This window comes from Pleurodeles waltl, chromosome 4_1 (assembly GCF_031143425.1).
Source record: "Pleurodeles waltl isolate 20211129_DDA chromosome 4_1, aPleWal1.hap1.20221129, whole genome shotgun sequence".
NCBI classification, from domain to species: Eukaryota; Metazoa; Chordata; class Amphibia; order Caudata; family Salamandridae; genus Pleurodeles; species Pleurodeles waltl.
The window spans coordinates 669,583,540-669,607,895 of NC_090442.1; positions in this window are offsets into that span (position 1 = coordinate 669,583,540).

Below are 24,356 nucleotides of genomic sequence, written 5' to 3' on the forward strand. Positions count from 1 at the left end.
CGTCACCGCCAAGAATCTCCAACCGCATCGACTGCACCATAGGCTAAAGCGGTGGGCCTCCAGACCCTTTTTCCACAGATCCAATCACGATCTGCATGCCTGCCAATGCAACTGTGGCAGCTAAACCTCCACACCTGAGTTGGCAGATTGGAAGGAATAAAAGGACAACACTTACCATTTGTCTACTTTTCCCATTTGCTGCCACCATGAACCTGGTCATACCGATCTTTCCATTGCTCCTGCTCCTGGATCAAGAAGAAAATCAACCCAGTCGTCCCAGGAACAGAAGGTAAGTCACTGTCATACATGTCATCCTCGGAATTGTTGCTGTAGAGTACCATTGGACTTGTGCATGTGTAAATAATTTTTGCAAACAACACCATAATAGTGCACAATGCATGTTTGTGTATTGTCGTACTTACAAAATTGTATCATTACACATCTTGAGATATTAGTAGCACCCACCAATCTGGTACTAACTGCCTTCATGGCAATGGACACCTACACAAAAAGTCACAGCAATCACAAATATAAATGTGTCCATACAGGTGTGTGCAATAATTTCCCAAGAAATCCAAAATCATAAACATAAACAGTGTGCCCTATAGGAACTACTCAAGCTCATGATAATGTAGCAATTACACTACAACATGCTACAAGTGGTTGTACACAGAATGTACTACCTAACTTAGCTCTAAACTGCAAACATGGCAAAGATGAATGAAGGCCACATGTCCCCTTGGTGTGTGCAATATAAGGCAACCAACAGCTGTCATCTAACTGTAAAGTGCCAGGTTCCATGTGTAATGCATATGTGCATATTATTGATGCATCGTGTCAAAATAAACACACATGAATCCTCCAGTCACAATAACAGAACCACATGTAATTTTGGTGAAAGTGTCCAATAGCAACATGAATGCTTGCACCAAAATTGACATGTCCATCACAAATGTACAATACTATGGGGGGTCATTACGAGTTCGGGGGTCTCAGGACAGGTATGTTGGCGGTGGCGGTTGTATCGCCAACAGGCTGGAGGAGAAGACTACCAAATTATGACCATGGCGTCTTCCCAACAGAATACAGCCAATCCACTGCCGGCACCACCAGTGCGGTCAGGCCAGCATGGGCCACCTTCAGGCCGGCGGAGACCATGTTCCCACTGGACAGATTACGAGGCTGGACACTGCCAAGGTTTCCGCCACGGTCACACCATCACGGAGACCCTGGTGGAAACCAATGCTATAAAAGGAGACACCCACCTTCAGGAGCCTCAATGCAACCTGAACTGCATCCCTCAGCTCCTGCTCGCGCAATGACTCCGGAACCAGTGACGACGACAACATCAACTGTGAGTACACACACCTACACATGCTAAAAACACACACCAACTCCCAGATACACAGCACCAACACTGTCACACACAACAACACCACCAAATGACACAACTACACCACAAATGCAACACCACAAAATACCGTTAAGCACACACATTACACACCTCCACTTGACAAATCGTACATACAAACAACGTAACAACACCAGAGTACAAACACACACAATCACACATCCAAACAACAAGCCATTCCACATACCCCGCAAACACACATCACAACAGACCTGACATACCAATCCCCACACACACTCCTGCACACAGTACAACCACACAAAGGCATACAACACAGCAAATAACACGTCAACACAAACGCCACCAATACCAGCACAGCAACATTTCCCCAACTTACACATGCCCATCACACACCCATCGCTGGGGCACAAATGCCATGCACACAACCACACATTCAGTCCAGGCACAACTGGTAGCACAATCACCACTCACACACAAATGCTTACACACAAACAATGTCAGCCTAGACCAAAACTGCCCTAAGTAAAGAAATCCAGGACAAAGATGTAACCTTGAAGCCAACAACAGGTTGGTCCTGTGATATATTAAATATTAAAATATCTGAATAAATGTCCAAGGCCAGAGGCCAGTCCAATATATACAAGTGCAAAATGCACAATATGCAGATGTGTGTGCCCCAACATGGCTCCTGAGTGCCATGTAACCCACACAGGTTGTGGCATCAGGGGGGAAGGCAGGCACCTCAGGGATGGGGGGTGAGAAGGGGATGGGGTGGCTTGGGCTTAGGGTTGTGTCGGGGATCCTTGGGCTTGGGTTTGGAGGGGCTTAGGTAGAGTCTTAGGGAAAGTTGTGTGCTCTTCAGAGGGGTCGACTTCTTGGTGGGGGAGGGGCATAGGAACTTGCAAGGGTGGCAGGGGAGGTCTTGGAGGTGGAAGTGCTAGACTTGGGGAGGGACACAGACGGTCTAGGGGTATCATTGGGTGGGAGAGGCGTAGGGAAAAGGGCAAACTCAGAGAGGAAAGCTTTCTTACTCACACGGGGATGGTCGTGGCAAAAGGGTTTGGGAGTGGAGAGAGAGATAGTGGTTGTAAGAGGGGTCTTGGTGGATGTATTGGGTGCTTGTGTGTGCAAGGTATGCTTGTGGCTGGTGGGTGTCTGTAGGGTGGGTGAGTGTGGGCATTTATGTGTCTTGTGAGGAGGGGGTGTAGGTGCTGGGAGATGCCATGGTGGATGGGTGACTGTCTGTTGGGGTGGTAACTGCAGGCATGGTGGATGTGTTGCATGTAGATGTGTAAGTAGTTGTGGTGGCTGCAGATGTGGTGACTGGGTTGAATGTCTGAGGGTCTGCTGTCGTGATGACTGTGGGTAAGATAGGTGTTGTGGCAGTATCGGTGAATGTTGTTGCGGTGACTGCAGGCATGTCAGTTGTATTGTCTGTGGTGCTGGGGGCGGTGGGGGTGTCAGGACTGTTGCTGCATGTGCAGGTGGGTGTTGTTTGTGTCCATGCCGGTGGTGGGTCTTGTGGGCTTTTGTTTGTCAGCACTACCCTCAGATGTTGAGGTGGATACATGCTTGTCTGTCTGTGTGCTTTGGCTGGGTCGGGGAAGAGGGGTTTGGGTTTGGGAAGAGGAAGAGGAAGGTGGAGGGGGGACGGAAGACAAAGGGTGACTGGCTGCTATCAGTGTGGAGGCCAGAGACTGAAAGGATCTCTGTAGGCCAGCCAGTGCACACTGAATGCCCTCCAGGAACGCATTACTCTGCTGGACTTTAGTTGCCATTACCTGGATGGCATTCACAGTGGTCGACTGACACACAGAGATAGACCTCAGGAGGTCAATAGCTTCCTCACTAAGGGCAACAGGGCTGACAGGGGCAGAGGTGCCTGTGGCAAACAGGACGCCCACCCTCTTGCGTGAGCGGGCATGGACAACTGGGTGGGGAGCTACAGGGAAGGCAGTGCTAGAAAGGGGGGTGGCGGACAAAGATGGTGCTGATTTGCCCCAGAAGGGTCTGCCCCCGCCAGGGAGTGTCCACTGCAGTAGGCTTCCGAAGATGATGAAGTGGAAGATCCGGTGTCCCCCGTGGCACTCCCCTTGCCCTCTGGGCTACTGGGTCCCTTGCTGTCGGTGGTACCAGCACTCTTTGTCCCATGACCAACAGCACCCCCACTTGCCTGTGCCCCGTTTCCTTCACCTGCCGATTCTGATGCACAGAGAGAGAGAGGGAGAGCTGGAGAGGGAGAGAGAGGATCATTACATTCTTCACATACACACATAACAACATGCACAACTGTAGGTATACATCTCCTGGCTAGGGAATCACATATGGAACACCGATATCATAATCCATGTAAGGTACGACAACTGGAGCCATCCATTAATTCACCTGTAAACCTATGTCAGCATGCACATCATGCCCTTGCTAAAGCTGAAAATCCGTCCTAATCCTGGTCATATCTCTTCTATCACCATTAGGAACAGCAGTTAACAGATAACACCATATCATGCATGTTCAGGTTCAACTCTTGACCTGTCCATGTCCATATGTAATGTACCATGCAAATAAAGACAACTCTATCGACTAACTACACAGCACCTGCCATTGCAATCACATGCCTAGCTGAACCCTCTGTACATATCTTACATTATGGATACAATCCCTGATGACACAACATGTGGCAGTCCCATTCCTGAATCTCAGAATACATGTCTGCAGAACAGCTAACTCACTACATGTATCAAATCCTAGTGGCTTAGTTGCAGTCACCATACACTGATACTCCCATCACACCATTCATGCATGTACGGCAACAGTGGCCTACCTAGCACACGATACGTCCACTGACATTCACAGAGAGCACTGTAACAACAATTAAACAAAGGACAGCCAACTAATACCTATTAGGGCAACTTATATTCCACGTTACATGCAGATACAGAGCTATGACATTTCAACATGAGTAAACCCATATCACTCACACCAATCCTGACATGTGAATACTAGTACCTAGGTCCAAACAACACATGTATTCCACTGAAAAGACATGTTCACATGATGCACGCATGGACCTACATTACTGCCATTGCACTTACAACATTTGCCACAACACCTCTATGACAAATAATAAGTAGTACAGCCAAGCCATGACATCTAGAGGTATAAAGTGAGGCAAAATCAATGCCTGTCTAGCCTGTCCACATCATCTAGGCTAAGGGAAACAAGGATTGTCCCACTCCACAAGATCTGACCCCTAGTTACCATTGTGACATGATGTAGGCGGATAATACCATATGTTGCACTAGTATTGGTAGGTCATTGGCACATATTGCATGGACATTGCACTTTGTCTAAGGGTAGGACTGCCTAATCACTTACCTCCTCTGAAACAAAGGCATAGGGACAATAGTGATTCTCCTACATTTCAATGGCATGGAAATGCATGGTAAGCCCAAATACATCAAATCAGACAACCATAGTTGGATGTCTTTCAGTTACAACCTTGACATACCCATACTATGCATATGAAGGGACGATGGCGAAAGCACCACACACCCATATGTACAGTCCAATTCTGCCCATACCTGTTCACTTCTTAAACCTTCATCCTGATGGGAAGGGGCTCTGCCCTTCCTGGACTCTGCGGGTCTTCTTGGACTTGGTCCCCTTCTTCCACAGGTCTTCTTGTCCACTGATTTACTGTTGGTGTCTTGCAGTTTCTTCTGGGTTTTGCAATATTCTTTACTTCTCTGTGTGTCTTCTGGGAAACTTACTGTGATTTAGGGCCAGATGTAGCAAAGGGTTTTTCCCATTCTGTGTCAATGGGAAAATGTGTTCGAACATCTGGCCCTTACTCCTGTTTTCCTGGTTGCCGGGGTGTGTTGTGGTACTTACCTTTGGGCTTTCCTAGTACTCCCAGCTCCCCTCTACACACTACACTTGCCTCGGTTGGGAACCGACTTTCGGTTTCCACTTTCTTAGTATATGGTTTGTGCGCCCATTTCTTCCTATTGTGATTTTCACTAATTGCACCGTTTTCTAGCTGTTTGTATGCCTAATTCTGCAAACTAGTGTATATAATTTGTGTATTACATATCTCCTAAGGGAGTATGGTCTCTATGGTATTTTTGGTATTTGTGTCACCAAAATAAAGTACATTTTTGCCAGCCTCCTACACCTCTCGACTTGCTTCATCAGTGGTGGAGTTAAGAGCTCCAGTGTCTATGTGTGAGTTGTGAATGCAGACTGATAGATAGTAAAGTGTACAGTACATTATGTTCTACTATTTTATGGATAGTTACATCAGATCCTAACATACACTTCTGTAATGGACTTACTCAGTATTGAGGTATGTTTCTTGCATTCTCCTATCCTCTTTTCCTTCCACTCACTGACATAGCCATTTCCTATTTGGCTCTGCAACCTAGGCTTGAGGTATTCATTGTCATTAGGCAATGGTAATTGCTGACCGACATGAGAGGTGTACCAGACAGACAGCTGATAATATGGATGTAGGTACAATGGGTGGTATCTTGTTAATACTTCCTCCATACAATTGGGGTTGTGACTGCTTAATCCTTTCACATTGCCAGTGGGATTGGAGGGGATGTGAAAAGGTGTGTTATGTGTCAGTTGTAGTTAATGGCCAATGTGTGAAGTTTACATCATGGACTATGACTTCACAATGGGTGGCGTACTTAGTGATGAGCTTGGGACCTAGCTGTGTTTGTATACTGACGTTGCTGTCAATTGCAGGTGACTGTATACTGACAAAGGTGAGTGACAATCCTACATGTATGGGGCCTATGTTAGTGTATGATTTAAGTACTGTGTTCCTCTGTGATGTTCCTTGTGTGTTCCATGGGATATGTGACTAGGAAGCTATGGTATGGTTATATGAAGTGCCTGTACCTGGTGATGTATAGGTCGAATTTGGGTGACCCTGCTATGTAGGTAGTCTACCATGGGCATGGTGTCTATTACCTATACATGTGTTTAGTATGCCACCATGCTTTCACTCCTGATGGTACTCTCTGTCATGCTCTAATAGCAGATTGGAATACTGACTATACCCTGGTGTTTCTCTGGATTTCAACCTCTCTGACATCAGTCCCGTGACTTTTCTGTTGTCATGTGTCTCCTGCTGAGGGATCCTCCGTCTGATGGCCATTACACTGGCTGTTCCATTCAGGGGAGCACTACCAGACCACAGTTACCAAGCATGGCAATTGCTGATGTATTATTAAAGATACATATACAGTAGCTGTTCAAATGTAATTTATTGTGCATTTCAGAATAGAAGAAGCAAATTAAATGTGAATAAATAAACAAAAATGTGATAAGCGTATCCATGGTATATGGATTCACCCATCAGCATAGCTGCTACAGCAGTTGGTTACCTAGGTCCTGTGTTCTTGTACCATGGGAAAATGGAGTTATGTCTCAGAACAGTCAACAGGTTATCTCAGTGGCACACAAAGGTGACAAATCAGGAGAGGTCCACTTCCTGCAGTGGGTTTGGTCTTGGCATCTGCTCCAGCCGGATGTCTGGGTGGATGTCCATGTTTGCACTGGGTTCTTCAGCTACAGAGGGAGGGGTGCCTGAGGCATGTGGTTACCCTGGCAGGACCTCCATTCCACTAGCTGCTGCTGATGTAGATGAGGCAGATGTTACATTGCTAGTGGAAGAGGCCTGATGGGTGGTGTTGATATCCCTCAGCACCCCTGCAATGGAAGTCATGTGGACATTTTGTGCCTGCCACTGTTGCATGACTTCCTGGAGGTGTTCCCTCTGCAGCCTTTGATTTTCCACAAACATGGTGATTATTTGGCCCATCTTGTCCTGGAAAATGTGGTATGCTCCCAAGACTTGGGAGATGGTTTCCTGGTCAATGGAGTCCCTTTGAGACCCCATCGCCTTGTACACACCATCCCTCTCATGCACCCTACCTCCAGGTGCCTGTGTGATAGTGTGCGCACTCCCAGTGGTAGCAGGACCATCATTGTCAGGAGTGTCAAGGTTCGACTCTAGTCCCTGTGCTGTGATTGAACAGTCCTTGGGACGCAAGTTTGGGGGCAAATGTTTGGCTGTGATGTGGATGCCTCAGGGGTGGGAGGGGTTGGTGTGGGCAGGGTGAGGCAGGGAGTCGTTGACTGACCAGGTATCCCAGATAGGCCAGCTTGTTCGTCACTGTCTAACATCCAGGCATGTTGTCCTCACTGGGGCCTTCATCCTGAGGGGTACTGGCAGTCTCTGGTATCCTCTCCATGGTGGCAATGGCAGGGTTACCTGTGGACGGGGTGAGACACAGAGGTCAGGTTAGAATATGTGTTTGGTTACCTCTTTGTGAAATGCAGACAGTGGCTTAACATGATTCCCTGCAATGACATTGACAGCTGCTGCACAACATACCTTTGTTGTCTATACAGCTCTGTGACTTGATTTCCATACTCCATGTTGAGTGCTGTCATACAAGTTTGGTACATATTGCACTGCCGATGAGTTCTGGTTTTGTCTGATAATTGACATGACTGTTCAGCTCTGTTACCTAGTGAATAGTCAGGCTTGCTAGATGTCACACATTCTAGCTCCACATTGCACAATGGTGTCCTAGTGGGAACACAATATGTGAGTATGTAAGGGTAATAGTCCTGTCTCTGGATGTTGTGCATGTGCATGGATTCTGTCATCTTACTTTCCAACCCGGATCAGTCTATTTCAGGCTTGGGAATATGGATCTGTGGCCATTAGGAATGGTCACTGAGCTGTAGCAGTGTTTTGCTATGATTGCTATTGTGCGTGTGCCATTGCATTGCTGCCATTGCCAATGTACTGGTCCTCACTAGAACAATCTAGATGGTGTGGCTAGTACTTTAGTTGTGCATGCATCACATGTGATGTGTTGTGAACATGCCAGGTTTTCACAATGATGGGTTAGTGCATTCTCTGAGATGTAGTGATATGTTTAGCCAGTAGTTAACGTTCTATTGCAATGGGCTGTGTGGGCAGTTGAGCTGAGTGGGGTGGTGGCATGCAGGAGAGGGGCATTAGGTATTAGACGATAGGTGTAGTGAGACATTCAGTTAATTAGGGGGTATTTGGGAGGTGAGAAAGCATGCAAGACAAGGGCAACCAGAATCCAGTCTCCCAGGTATTCCAGTCAGGCCCTCTGGATGCAGTATGTCCAAGACCTTCTCCTCCCAAGATGTGAACTCTGAGGGAGGAGGTGGGTGCCCACCGCCAGTCTTCTGCATGATGATCTTGTGGTGTGATGCCATTGAACGCACCTTCCCTGTAGGTCGTTCCACCGCTTCCTGATGTCCTCCCTTGTGTGTAGATGCCTACTGAATTGACTCTGTCGACTATCCTTTGCCACAACTCATTTTTCCTGGCAGTAGATGTTTGTTGGACCTGTGCTTCCAAACATCTGTGGATCTACCCTGAAAATTTCATCCACCGTGACCCTCAACTCATCGTCAGTGAAATGTGGGTATTTTATGGGGACATGGTAGTGGTTGAGTAGATAGTGTGTTTGGGCGATGTGAGTGTAAGAGTGCAGTGTTGTGTAATTGGTGAGGTGCGGGTGCTGCTTTGTGAGGGTGAGACAGTTGTTGTGGATTGTGTGTGCTCATGATGTGTGTAATGTGTTAGATGTGCTGGTATGTGGTGTTTGCTGAGTGTGATCTGTATGTGTGCCTATAGTATAAAGGTGCTATCTCAATATTATGCCTGCTCTAGGTGTCTCTGAATGGCGATTTTGTTGCAAAGGATTGTGGGTTGTGTTGTGGTGTGTTATATAGTGCAGTGAGTAGGTTTGTCGGGTGTGTGGATGGGTGTCAGGTGTGGGGTTTTCAAACTATTCAATGTGGTGTTGTGTTCTAACAGAAGTGATTTCTGACCACAGCGGTTCGCTCCGCCAATGATTTTCCTCCATGGAAGTACCGAAGTGATGATTTCTGGCTTGCAGTCTGGTGGGTGGAATTTTGTTGAGCTGGTGGTGGGACAGCCTCTTTCCCACCCTCAAGTGTCCTGACGGTTTCAGTTTTTTGGCTGTTTTTCGGCGGTCTTCACAGGGTGACTCTTAATACGGTGGTCGGATTATCTCCAACATGACAGTCTTTTGGCTGCCATCACCGCTGCGGTCTTGCCAAAAGACCAGCAAAGTCATAATAAGGCCCTATGCATGCATTATAGAATCTCTAAAATATACAACCTGTGCTTGTCACTGTCATAAATGAGAGTAAGTGCTGTAAGTGCATGGCACACACATTAACAGAAATAACATCATCAGCAAACAACTTATAACAATCATAAAATGAGACCAGGACATAGGTACTCTCAAAATTGTAATATTTTATAAAAATGAAATAACTCTCTTTTGAGGAATATAAATAATTGGGCAAATCAAAACACAAAGACACTAGGCCATTAGTCCATAGTATGGGTTGCATGCCCACAGCGTGCCTCCTAATGTCACTACCAAAAGAAGCCTCCTCTGGAAGGGGCATCTATGGGGCAGAGAGCAGACACCTCAATATGTTACGGGGGATCCTTGGTTTTGAGAGGGGTAGTTTTGGGTTTGGTAGGGTTGGGTTGGGATTTGGAAGGGGTGGGTTGGGATTTGGGAGGGGCACAGAGACATTTGGATGGGGTGGTCTGAGGTTTGGGAGGGGTGGTCTGGGATGAGGGCAGAATCAGGGACAGAACAAATATAAGGTCCTCCTTGGGGAAAGAGGTAGGTTGGCTGGGAGGGAGTTGGGGTTGGGAGGTTAAGGGAGTGTCAGTGGCTGGTGTGCAGGTGTCTGTTGATGGTGGGGGTACCTGAGGGTCTAATGTATGTGGTGCATGTTTTGCTCTGTGTTTCTTACTGGGTGCCTGTTGTGTGGGTGAGTGTGGGCATTTGTGTTCAGGGATGCGCTGAAAGAGACCAGCTGACACTTTGGCCCAGGAGGAGGAGGGGCTGCACTAGGGCACGGAGCCCTTTAAATTTCACTTTAGCGCTCCTGCTCGCTCGCGGGACGCGCTGAAAGAGACCAGCTGACACTTTGGCTCCCCCTCGCGGGACGCGCGCGGGATGCGCCCGGGCAAAGCCCGGGCCAAGGGCGGGCCCGTCCTTGCCCGTCATTGCCAGGAAGAGGCAGGGCTGGGCCTCCCCCCTGACATCCCCCTAAAGGATCCAGGACAGGCATCACATGGGAGTTTGAATGCCCGAAGGTACTGTTTGGCACTTTTATCCTTTTTCTGTAGTGAATGGACTCAGCTTTAAGTTGAGGACCCAAACAACCAGCTTCTAATTATTGTTATCAGGCTAGGCTAAATTTTCATATAATGCCGTAGCGATCGCACCTTTCCTTTCTTCCCCGCACATTTTTGGGACTTTGAACTTGGGAAAACTTTTAACTCCAACTAGGATGGGGAAGAGGAAAGCTAGTGGCAATCCCACTGAGCAGGGAGGGGCAATGAAAGTACCTCGGCACTCTGCTGAAAACTGTACACTGTCCCAAATTGACGTCCTTATAGAGGAAGTGGAAAGTTTGTTAGCTACCAAACCTTCAAAATCTCATAAAAAAGGTGCTAACAATACTACGAAGGATATAAAATCCTTCTTTGCCCCTGTGGGTAGAGTACCACAGGCACCTAATTTACAGGTACCTAATCTAGAACTCAATAGGTCAGGAAATCTCAATCATTCAACAGAGAGTTCTAATTTGTGTTCGCCCCCCAATTGGGTGCTCTATCCCCTCTATTAAATTGTACTAACCGCTTTTCACCTCTCGCGTCATTGGTGCCTTGTGACCCTGAGAGGAGTATCCTAAGGGAGACCGAGGAGACGTTAACATCTGCACCCACTCAGAGGGGAAATTCAGCAGAACAGCACCTAGTACAAATAAGAGCGGACATATTGAGTCTCAGAGAATATCTTACATCCTTTAGCCATATGATATATGAGAAGTTGGATGGCATCTCGGCTATAGTTGGGGACATAGGGAAATCAACACCCAAATCTGCCTTTAACTCCCCGGCGAAGAAAACCCACCTAGCAGAACCATCCATGACAGAACTGCTAAGGGGGAAAAGGACCGAAGTGGTAATTCAGAATTCACATGCGGGCCAAAGTACTCCTTCTGGTGTGGATACTTCCAATAATTGGGAGAAAACCAGGAATAGAGATGCAAACCATGAGACACATAGACTTCAACTTTTGGATAAAAGATCAACAGACCCTTGGAGTAATGTTCCCCCTTCTCAAATTAGTCATAGTGGACATGATATATACATGACAAATGTTCCTAAGCTAAGCAACGGGTATAATGAGCCAGGGGACTCCCTTATAAACAAAGTAATCCACTGGATAAGGGGGACAAAGAAATGTAGATCCATCATAAGGGACAATATAGTCACTGCGCAAAGATATTCAAGAGCAGGATCGCCAACAGATCTTATAGGGTTTAAACTGAGGAGTCAGACCTTAGTTAAGGGCCTTCTGTCATTAGACTTAAGAATGAGACCTGGCGTTTCGTCACAAGTGTCACTTACCCAAAAAATCCCTCAATCATTGGAAAATCATTTCCCTCTAGAGAGACAAAATATTCCAACAACTCTGTATACAGACACTTCCAGAAGGCTCCAAAGGAATTCAAAGTGCAGTCCAACTTCGGATATAGATTGACGTGAAGCCCTTATGAAAAAGGGTGGGAGAGAGGGTAGATCCAGCCCAGACTTCACTACAGCAAGCAACCAGATATTGTACACATGGAGAGTGGAGCCAAAAGTACATTGTAGTGCTCCAGCAGAGGGGACCGCGCCCGACCCCACGCTTCGCCTAAGTAATAATGGAGAGAAACAAATAGATAAAGGAGACGAACTCGATCCACCGTTTAGGCTCTTATCCTGGAATGTGGCAGGGCTGCTCCAGAAAACAATTAGCCCTGACTGGTGTAGTTTTATAGATCAACACCATATTATTTTACTTCAGGAAACATGGGCTTCATCTGTGATCAATAGAGAAGGTTATTGGACCTTCCAGAAGACGTGCTTCCTTCACTATCTGGTAGGGCAGCGGGGGGGGTTGATAATTTGGTTAAAACATGACTTGTTCCCTAAAGTTAGGGAGCTAGTAACCCCTTCAAGGGATTTGCTAGCTGTGGAGGTTGAACTTAGTACTGCTAGAGGGTCCTTTAGTATAGTAATCGTAAACATATATGTCAGGCCCGGCACTCATAGGACCAAGACAGTACTGATTAATATTCTAACCGACTTTCTTAATTCGCTACCGGGTGAGCAGGGCCTAATCATTGCAGGAGATTTTAATATGTCTTTAAAGTGTATTGATGATATCCAACAAAAAAGAATTCAGTGTGCAGAAACATGGGACAAATCTGGGCCGGTCAGGGTTATAAATAAGAAAGAAGGGGGAGCGGTTGACGTATTAGAAGACCTAATAGCATTAAAGGGGCTAGGAATAGCAAATGGGAACACCAGGTCAGATACCCCGGCGTCACCCACATATAGGAGAGGATCTTACTCTAGTCACCTTGATTATGTATTGGAAGATGATATTCTTTGGAAATCGCTCATAGACATGGTCATTCTCCCTCACAGTGACAGTGATCAGTATGCTCTGAGCAGCACCTTTCTTTCTACTCTATTCACCTGTAAAACTATGACACCATGGGCCAAAGGTTATGTCCTAGAAAAGACAAATGATTCTAAAAATGTGAAATGGGAATGGGTGGAGGGTGATGTTAAGTTCCAAATATTAATCTACCAAATAGTTGCTAAAACATTGTCCCCACTGAAGCATGCAAACAATATATTGGTGGACTTGATCAACTTGCACGGTGTCTTGACCAACCGGTTAAAATCGCAGTTTCAGGTAGTAAGGAGGAGGACACAGAATGGGACAAGAACAATAAGCTGGTTCTCCAACTCCTGCCGTCAGGCCAAATCACATCTATTGGGAGCACTGAAGGCAGGGAAGCCCAGAGAGATAAGAGAATGTAGGATTGCGTACAAAGTTGTACTAAAAAATGCAAAAAAAGAGTGGGAAACCAAATACTGGAATAGCTTGGTAGAGGCACTTCATGGGAAAGACTCCAAATTATTCTGGAAATTAGTGGCAGGTAAAGGCAACTCACAAGGTATGGAGAATCACCCTGGGATCCAGCCAGAAATTTGGAACACAAGACAAGCACCGCTGAACAGGGCCCCGCCGTGAGAAGCACCGCTGAACAGGGCCCTTCCTGTCAAGCACCGCTCCGCTGGGCCCTTCATCTCAAGCATCGCTCCGCTGGGCCCTTCATCTCAAGCACCGCTCCGCTGGGCCCTTCCTGTCAAGCACCGCTCCGCTGGGCCCTTCATCTCAAGCACCGCTCCGCTGGGCCCTTCCTGTCAAGCACCGCTCCGCTGGGCACCGCCGTCTCTGAACTGCTCCGCTGGGCCCTTCATCTCAAGCACCGCTCCGCTGGGCCCTTCCTGTCAAGCACCGTTCCGCTGGGCCCTTCCTGTCAAGCACCGCTCCGCTGGGCCCTTCATCTCAAGCACCGCTCTGCTGGGCCCTTCATCTCAAGCACCGCTCCGCTGGGCCCTTCATCTCAAGCACCGCTCCGCTGGGCCCTTCATCTCAAGCACCGCTCCGCTGGGCCCTTCCTGTCAAGCACCGCTCCGCTGGGCACCGCCGTCTCTGAACTGCTCCGCTGGGCCCTTCACCTCAAGCACCGCTCCGCCGGGTCCTTCATCTCAAGCACCGCTCCGCTGGGCCCTTCATCTCAAGCACCGCTCCGCTGGGCCCTTCATCTCAAGCACCGCTCCGCTGGGCCCTTCATCTCAAGCACCGCTCCGCTGGGCACCGCCTTCTCGGAACTGCTCCGCTGGGCCCTTCATCTCAAGCACCGCTGGCCCATTGGCAGGGCCGGATCTGTGTCGGGCAGGGCTTCACGAAGCACTCTGGCCAACATGCCTCCTCCATAACCAGTGGAGTCTGTAATCCACCTGATGGACTGTGGCTTTGCACTCCCTAGGATGGTACAGTGGGCAATCCACCCACTGTAGAGACTAGAGAGACTGTGGCTTTGCACTCCCCAGGATGGTACAGTGGGCATGGAGGCCCATCGTGGATCTGGCGTCGTGGACTCATGTGGCTGAGGTGCCCCCCCCTTCCCTTCCCCCTGAGGTGCCTGTGGTTTTATTATCTGATGCCCCAGCAGTGTTCTCTCCAATGGAATCGGGTCTCGTGTATGGGCTTTGCCCATGTGTTTATGCACATTGGCCCACGAACAATGGAATGTTGCCAATATGTGCCGGACTTTTGGACTATGTATATATTGTTCATGTTGTAATATATTTATTTTATAGATTTCATATTTCACTTAACTTCAAATATGCTATAATATACTTCAATTTTAATGATCTTTTTATTTTGTCTTTGCATTATTCCAGGGGGTTTGGGGAGTGTCACTCTGACTTGTTGCTCTGCGTTGGTGTGTAGGGATTTGGGGGGGGTGGGTGTGTTGCGTATGTGTGTGCCCGTAACCTTTTCTCCTCCCCCCTCCCCTGTGTCGTAGGTGCAGTACTCACCGTTGTCTCCTGCGGCGGCGTTCGTGCTCCTGGTAGAGGAGCAGGTAGACAATAGCTGGTAGGATGTTTAATTTGGGTTCCATGCTGTCCAGATTCCTCGTGGAGTGTATAGAGGTGAGCGTTTTCCCGTTCGTGCTCTGTTTCCGCCTTGTTTTTATCGGCGGGGCTCCCGCCCCGGAAAAGGTGGCGGATTGGTGGGTCGTGATAGGGTGGGCGGTACATTGTCTGCCGCCTGTCTGTTGGCGGTGACCGCCGCGCTGTTTGTTTGTCCCGCTGTGGCGGTCGGAGTGTTAAAGTGGCGGGCTGTGTTGGCGGTTCCCGCCAGGGTCAGAATTCCATTTTTTTTACCGCCTGCCTGTTGGCAGGTTGGCCGCCGCTTTAACACCGACCGCCAGGGTTGGAATGACCCCCTAAGTGATGATCAAGGATGGTTGGCGCAGATTGGTAAGAGTTTGAAGGCCCTTATGCAGAGGTCAACAGTGATAGGGAGGAAAATTGCCAATATTTCAAAAGGGGAGATATCGCCTGCTATTACTGTTTATAAAGCAGCTGCAGTTGCAGCTTCAATCTATGGCGCTGAGCTTTGGGGACACACAAATTCTAGGTGTTTGACTGTAGTAGAAAATCACTTTTTAAGAAACTTTTTACAACTACCAATGAGCACCCCTCTCATCCCCTTTAGATTTGATTTAGCTATAAATGAGATACATAATGTTATTGCATTAAGACCACTCAAGTATTGGGTTCGGCTTTGGACTTCTGAGCATTTGTCAACTCTACAGATAGCCTTAGAAGAGTTTTAAGTAGATGATTGTGTATTAAAGATCCCTTGGCTTAGACACATTAGAGATATGTGCAAATTTCTTAACATGGAAGAGGTGTGGAGTGCTCCTCAGAATCTGACCAAGGAAGTAAAAGAGCGCATAAATAGGTGCTATTGGGAGAATATTCTGGTCCAAACATGGTATATTAATAAAGGTAGTCGGACCCTGCAGTTTCTAGATAATAAATGTACTCCCAAATTTGAGGCCTATATGGACAATGTTAATCCTCCCTATGCTAAAGCGCTCTATATTAAGTTCAGGTTAGGGATCCTCCCGCTCAAGTCATTCACTGCGAGATGGAGAGCGGAGGACCGGAATTTAATATTTTGCCATTTTTGGAAAAAAAACACAGAGTCACTCGCGCATTTTATGTTCTTTTGCCCTAGATATGTGGCCCGAGGAAGAAGTGGATTGCTCCATTATGCAGATTATTGGGGATAAGGGAATGGATTATAGCATTGCGCTTAATGATAACTGATACAAATGATAAAATGTTTTTTTCAGTTGCAAGATATTTGCAAAGTGCATGGGCCATAAGAACTAGAGAATTGTTATAATTGTATGTTTTTAACATATTGGTCATAGTTATTTATTATAATAACTTGCTTTTTGATCTGATTGGAATAAGACATTGAGCCATTAACCTTTTATATTTAATATCACAGGATTTTAAGTTTTTAAGAATAATAATGTTTGTATTGTATTTTCTTAAAATGATTTGATTTTAAAACTCATTTAGGGTTTTTAAATGTATAATGTGGTATTTCTTTCATTCTTCTTTTCTACAAACTGATATGTTGTCGAACTATGATATGGTATCAAATTGTTCACTTTTATGGCTTTTCAGCCGAAATAAAGTACTACTACAGTGTTCAGTATGTGTGTGTGTGGATGTGTCTGTTGAGGTGGTGTGAGATTGTGGTGTCTGGGTTTTCTGTTGCATGTTTGTGTTGTGGTGCGTGTGATGACTGCGCTTGTGCTGGTAGGGAGTGTGAATGGCTGTGTTGTGGTGGGTGTGGTGTCTGCAGGTGTGCTGTGGTGAGTGAGGGTGTTTGTGTCATGGTGTGTGTGGTGTGTGTGGGTATGCTTGTGGTTTTGCTGCTGGGGTGTGTGGTGTCTGCATTTGTGTGTCTGTGTTTCATGTTGTGTTGTTGTGGGGATGTGCTGCTTGTGGCTGTTGGAGTGGATGCATGTAAGTATGTGCTTGTTCTCTGGGCGAGGGTTGAAGAGGGTTTTGGGAAGGGGTGGGAGTTGGGGCACGAGGATGAGGTGGGTGGGAGGCTGCAATCAATGAGAAGGCCAGATCTTGGAATGACCACTGTAGGACACACAGGGCACCATGAATGCCATTTAGGCAAGCCAGCATCTTGGTATTCCGACCAGCAAGCCCCTGGATGGTATTCCATAGTGCGGTCTGGCCTACAGTGATAGTTCTCAAAAGATCAACAGTCTCCTGGTTGAGCGCAGCCTGGGAGACAGGGGTGGGAGGAGAGGTGCCGGCAGGGAAGGTGATGCCACCCCTTTTAGTGGAGTGGCTACAGCCAACAGGGGAGGAGGTGAGAGAGAGGGTGAAGAATAGAACGTGGGTGTCAGACAACAATGCAGGTGGAGTGGTCACACTGCGGTCCACCACCACTAGGGACTGGTCATCTGTGGAGGCCTCTGAAGAAGAAGATGAGTCAGTCGTGACCTCCGCACCAGTCCACTCACTCTCAGTGGCACTGTGTCCCTTGGTGTTGGTGGTGTGTGCAACAGAGCCAGAGTGCCCGGTTCCTTCTCTGCTGGCGTGGGGCACTGTCACATTCGCCTTGCCCAGATGATGCTGTAAAAAGAGATACAACAGTTTGAGGGTATCTTTGTAAATGGAGTTTAACATGGATTTTGCTAAGAAAACGTTTGACAAGTCTTTAGATTACACCAGCTTCAAGGCACTCAAGCTTGGCTTCTTTATCATCAGTATACCATGGATGTGGGGAGAATTTCACAAACCATCTGCTGACAGTCTGAAAATTCCCCACGCTAGCCTCCATATTATGTATGCCCTTGTCCAATTTTATTTTTCTACATGACATATGACTTTGACAACATTATTTAATACATAGGCCTGGATACGCTCCTAAACCACTGCAATACAGAGCAAAAACTTTTCAACATATCCAAAAGAGACATGTTTTTTCCCCGCAAGTGACTCATCAAGAAGCGCTGTGACCGGAGGAGGGGCAGGAGCCCTTTAAATTTGTATCGCGCTCCCGCCGTCGCGGGAAGCGCTGTGACCGGAGGAGGGGCAGGAGCCCTTTAAATTTGTTTCGCGCTCCCGCCGTCGCGGGAAGCGCTGTGACCGGAGGAGGGGCAGGAGCCCTTTAAATTTGTATCGCGCTCCCGCCGTCGCGGGAAGCGCTGTGACCGGAGGAGGGGCAGGAGCCCTTTAAATTTGTATCGCGCTCCCGCCGTCGCGGGAAGCGCTGTGACCGGAGGAGGGGCAGGAGCCCTTTAAATTTGTTTCGCGCTCCCGCCGTCGCGGGAAGCGCTGTGACCGGAGGAGGGGCAGGAGCCCTTTAAATTTGTATCGCGCTCCCGCCGTCGCGGGAAGCGCTGTGACCGGAGGAGGGGCAGGAGCCCTTTAAATTTGTATCGCGCTCCCGCCGTCGCGGGAAGCGCTGTGACCGGAGGAGGGGCAGGAGCCCTTTAAATTTGTTTCGCGCTCCCGCCGTCGCGGGAAGCGCTGTGACCGGAGGAGGGGCAGGAGCCCTTTAAATTTGTATCGCGCTCCCGCCGTCGCGGGAAGCGCTGTGACCGGAGGAGGGGCAGGAGCCCTTTAAATTTGTTTCGCGCTCCCGCCGTCGCGGGAAGCGCTGTGACCGGAGGAGGGGCAGGAGCCCTTTAAATTTGTATCGCGCTCCCGCCGTCGCGGGAAGCGCTGTGACCGGAGGAGGGGCAGGAGCCCTTTAAATTTGTTTCGCGCTCCCGCCGTCGCGGGAAGCGCTGTGACCGGAGGAGGGGCAGGAGCCCTTTAAATTTGTATCGCGCTCCCGCCGTCGCGGGAAGCGCTGTGACCGGAGGAGGGGCAGGAGCCCTTTAAATTTGTTTCGCGCTCCCGCCGTCGCGGGAAGCGCTGTGACCGGAGGAGGGGCAGGAGCCCTTTAAATTTGTATCGCGCTCCCGCCGTCGCGGGAAGCGCTGTGACCGGAGGAGGGGCAGGAGCCCTTTAAATTTGTATCGCGCTCCCGCCGTCGCGGGAAGCGCTGTGACCGGAGGAGGGGCAGGAGCCCTTTAAATTTGTTTCGCGCTCCCGCCGTCGCGGGAAGCGCTGTGACCGGAGGAGGGGCAGGAGCCCTTTAAATTTGTATCGCGCTCCCGCCGTCGCGGGAAGCGCTGTGACCGGAGGAGGGGCAGGAGCCCTTTAAATTTGTATCGCGCTCCCGCCGTCGCGGGAAGCGCTGTGACCGGAGGAGGGGCAGGAGCCCTTTAAATTTGTATCGCGCTCCCGCCGTCGCGGGAAGCGCTGTGACCGGAGGAGGGGCAGGAGCCCTTTAAATTTGTTTCGCGCTCCCGCCGTCGCGGGAAGCGCTGTGACCGGAGGAGGGGCAGGAGCCCTTTAAATTTGTATCGCGCTCCCGCCGTCGCGGGAAGCGCTGTGACCGGAGGAGGGGCAGGAGCCCTTTAAATTTGTTTCGCGCTCCCGCCGTCGCGGGAAGCGCTGTGACCGGAGGAGGGGCAGGAGCCCTTTAAATTTGTATTGCGCTCCCGCCGTTGCGGGACGCGCGCGGGCGGCGCCCGGGCGAAGCCCGGGCCAAGGGCGGGCCCGTCCTTCGCCCGTCATCGACCGGAAGAGGCCGGGCTGGGTCCCCCCCCCTAACGTCTACTTCTTCTGCCTGTGGAATCTCCATCAGGGTGCTGTACCAGATATTGTGTGAGTTTGTTATCAAATATGGGGAAAAGAAAGTCTAATGTTCAGAAGGGGGAAGCCGGGTCCAGCTCCCTTCAGTCCTCCATTACTAGTTATTTATCCTCTGTGATGGGGGCCATTGAATCCGAACTTGAACATGTAGAAGAAAGGATTGGGGCTGTCCAAAGTACTGTCCAACACCCCCCCTTGGAACCTACCATCCATATTTCCACTTTTCCAAGGACTGGTCCTTCATCACTGATCTCGCCTCTGAATACCAGCCAGTTGGGCGCCGATATACTCCCCACAACCGACCAAATTAATTCTTCTCTCCTTTTAGCTATTCCTCCTCCTGAAAGCTCTTGCTCTCAGGCCGATTCTCCCCCTTTGAAGAAGAGGAGAGCCGGGAAAAAGCTCAAAAATACAAAAAAGGCCCTGGGCCCCAATAAGAATCTACCTACCTCCCTGGCCCATAGTGACCAACCACCAATCCCCCTGGTCTCCTTCCCCGAATGCCCTCCGAGCAAGGATGCTCCTGAAGATCTTTCTAGTTTTATTGACTTGACACTCAAATCCTTTTGTGCAACTCTTGAGGCAAAAATTTCCACCTTGATCGCTAGGAAGCTCGATTGCTTTTGTAACGATGTGACCAGGTTTTTATCTAGTTTTTTAAAACCAGGTCCTTTATGCTCGGGAATACTTCATAGCCCCGAACCAGCACATCAGTCTACTCCTCCCCCTACTTTGGTATCCCAAGGAGTAAGCAATTTTTTGCCTGATCCACGAACCGTCTCTGGTCAAGGACCTTTCACTGACAACCCTGCATCAGGGCCGACAAGGGAAGTTTATTCCTCTAGATCGCATGACAAAGATCCTACTAAACTTACTAACCATGTAGACTTTTTACATTTACCACCTGCCTGCAACCCGTACGTTCTGGTTCTTTCAAATGTTCCTCCTCTGGAGTGCTCCAAACAAGAAGATACCCATTCCCTAATTAGAAAAGCTGGTCACTGGTTGAACTTCAATTTCAAATCCAATTGCTTTCATAATGATAAGATTCTCATGGCCCGAAGAGTGAGGAGGGTAGGACACTCCAAAGTATTGGAGGAGGGAGACTATGTCGTTTTAAATTTTGCTAATCCTCGTTCAGTAGACAATTTTTTGACCAATTTGGACTACTGTAAAATGTCAACTAACAGGATTCAAATACATCCCCTGTATCATTTTTACGACCCTGTGCTCCTACCAAACCGCATTGTCACTAATTCTAGTATTCGCAGACCAGATTTTGAAAGGTTTCATTTACAGGTAAATGTACCCTCTAGCAACCGGTTCTCGACTCTCAGTCACCTCGACGTGAACGATTGACTATCGGTGACCCACCCCTGCTCTTCTAAAAAGGAGAGACCAAAGGCTGGGAATGTCCACGCTGAATGTATCTGGGACACAGGAAAGCCTGATTTGGACCTGAAAGCTCCTATAAATACTAAAGTTCTAATGTCATGTCCTGTGTCTAGACCATTAACTCTGCTTAGCTGGAACATAGCAGGGCTGCGATCTAAATCTGACAATTCGGACTGGAAAAGCTTCATTTCCTCCTACGATATAATCTGTCTACAGGAGACCTGGTCCAAAGATACGTTCCTCTTGAACGGTTTCACCTCTTTGTGTCAGCCGGCATTAACTTCCCAGATGGGGAGAGCTAGTGGCGGCCTCTTAGTTCTCGTTTCCGTACATCTCCCGCTTTTAAAAGTGTCTTTAATTTGGTCTTCCCTTTATTTTATGGTTGTCCTTGTCTCTATCTGTGGCCAAAAGGATATCCTTATTTTAAACTTTTATAACAATATTCCACGGGGCCTCCTTATGGGTCATTTGGAAGAGGTAACGGATTTTATAGATTCTTCACATGCTTTGCAGAATAGTGACCTAATTATTATATGGGTGGGCGATTTCAACACTCCTCTGTGCAGCAAAGAACACATGGACCTGTGTGCCTTTCCTGCTGAGGGCAGAGAGTCAGTATTTCATTTTAACCACACATCTGAAGGAGATGCCTTAAACCTTTTTACTTGTAAATTTGACTTGGTCCATGTTACCGAGAAATTGGCCCCTGACGCCTGCAATATACCAACCTTTACAGGGAATTTGAGGGGGAGTATTATCGATTTCATACTTATCAGCTCCTCTGATTTTTACGTAATTCAAGAATTCAAGATTACGCCCCACTGTGCGAGTGATCATAACCCCCTTAGTATTATATTGGACCTTAAAATTATTCAGGCATCCAATAATAAAAGCTTGAGCGCTGCTACTGTTTATAATCCAAACTGTGGCATACGTTTAAAATGGGACAAAATAGATCCAAAACTCTTTAACCAGGAAATTGTAAGAAGTAGGTCGGACTCGATTCAAATGTGTCTCTCCCAGCAGTTAGAATCTGACCGCATAGTGCGTGAATTTGAATTTTTAAGCACTGACATTTCACGCGCCTTGGCGGTGGACAGGCCTGCGAAGGGGCCGGCGGCCCACAGATGGTTCGATTCCGCGTGTTCATCTGCCCACAAAAAACTCAAAGATGCACTTAAAGCAGTTCCTCTCTCCCGACAATTAGTTAAAATAGCCAGAGTTGATTATAAGGCTGCCATTGTCAAACGGAAATCAGAAATTAGGTCCAGGGCCTGGGGCGATCTTTTGGCTGCATCTGAGCAGAAGGACACTTCTAAATTTTGGAAAGTGATTAATCACTCATACTTTTCTGGTCACCACTCTTTGGCCGATGACTGTCTTATTACTGAGGATGTCTGGTTAACTCATTTTAGGAAAGTCTTCTGTTCAGGATCCTATGAGAATTCGCTTGTAAATTCTTCTACACTTTTCAATTTAGATTCCAAAACTAAGGCCCCAAACATTATTTTTGACCTCCACGAGGTCAAAAATGCTATTAATAGATCAAGGCAGGGAAAAGCTCCCGGCCCTGATGGGGTTCCCGCTGATCTTTTTAAATCAGAAATTGATCTTTGGGGTCCGCTAGTTACAAATGTTTTGAATAGTGTGGTAAACAGTAACGTGCCCCTTTCATGGAAATCGGCCATTATTGTTCCTATCTTTAAAAAAGGTAATAGACAAGATCCTTCCTGTTACAGACCAATCTCTCTTATTGATTCGACGGCAAAGATTTTAGGTAGAGTGATCTTGTCCCGGTTAGAAGACTGGGTGTCCGAGGCCCATATTTTATCCCCTATTCAATTTGGTTTTAGACCTGGTGTAGGCACAGTTGAGCAAGTTTTAAACTTGCAGCTGATACTCAGCAAATATGTGACAGTCAAAAAAGAGTCTATTCACATGGCTTTCATTGATCTAACCAGTGCCTTTGATATGGTTAATAGGTCAAAGTTATGGCAAATTTTGGAAGCCTTAGGCTGCGATCCGCCTCTTTTGGAGCTTATTAAATGCCTACACACAGACCTAACAATTTCTGTTCAGGTCGGCTCACATGGGCAGAGAACCTCCCCCATCCCGTCAACTAGGGGCGTAAGGCAGGGATGTATCTTAGCCCCTTTTCTCTTTCTGATTTATATAAATGGGCTCTATGATTCACTTTTAAAACATGCAAAGGACATACCGAAGATGGGTCAGAGACACCTCCCAGTTTTATTATACGCTGACGATGCAGTTTTAATTGCCCGTACTGCAAACGGTTTACAGGGACTACTGGATGTATTTTACGATTTTATGCTGAATCTGGATCTGAAAGTAAATTACACAAAGACTTTTGTTATGACTTGTGGCCCACGCAACACTAAGTCTAAACTATTTTCTATGGGAGGGCACACTCTTAATAAGGTCAAAGAATTTTGTTATCTAGGCATGTACATGAGTTCTTCTTTGTCCTGGAAGACACACATTAATTTTAAGCTCCTACAGTTGATAAGGAACAATGAAGCATTTTTTCGCTTTTCAAATAAACTAGGTCACAGACCCCCTGCTCAGTTGAAAACTCTTTATAATTCCAAATGCACTGCATCAGTCCTTTATGGGGCAGGCGTCTGGGGCTTTAATAAAATACCGTCTCTTCAGAGTGTAGAAAATAAATTCCTGCGCAGATTATTGTTGGTTCCAAAATGCACCGCAAACATAATCTGCCATGAAGAACTGGGTCAGTGCTTTTTGGAGGACAGGGTCTTTATGGCTCCCCTACTGCTGTGGATCAAATGTTGGTCAAATCCTATGGCAAGTTTGGTCCAAGACTGTATCACTGATTGTCTTCAATTGGAATACTCAAATAGGATTCCCTGGCTTATGTTTCTGCAAAACTCCTTTGAGAACCTAGGGCTTAGATATATGTTTGATGATCCCCATCTATTAACCACAAACTCTAGGTCTGTTTTGAAGTCTACCTATTCCAAGCACATATCAGAGCTGAGATTTTATAGTTCCCTGAAATTGAAATCTTTTGATTCTTATTCGCGGATTGTGACTGTTCCATGCCTTGAACCCTATTTGTCTTGGTTTTCAAGTTTTAAAATAATCTCCTTTTTAACACTTTTTAGACTTAATCTAATTCATTTTAAGGTAGCTTTCCCTGAACCATGTTTCTGGAAAAAGGATTTACCGCTTTGTCCCTGTGACTCCAAATCAACCCAGAGCACTTTGCACTTTTTTCTTTTTTGCCCTTTATATGCTGCACCTAGAGGGGCC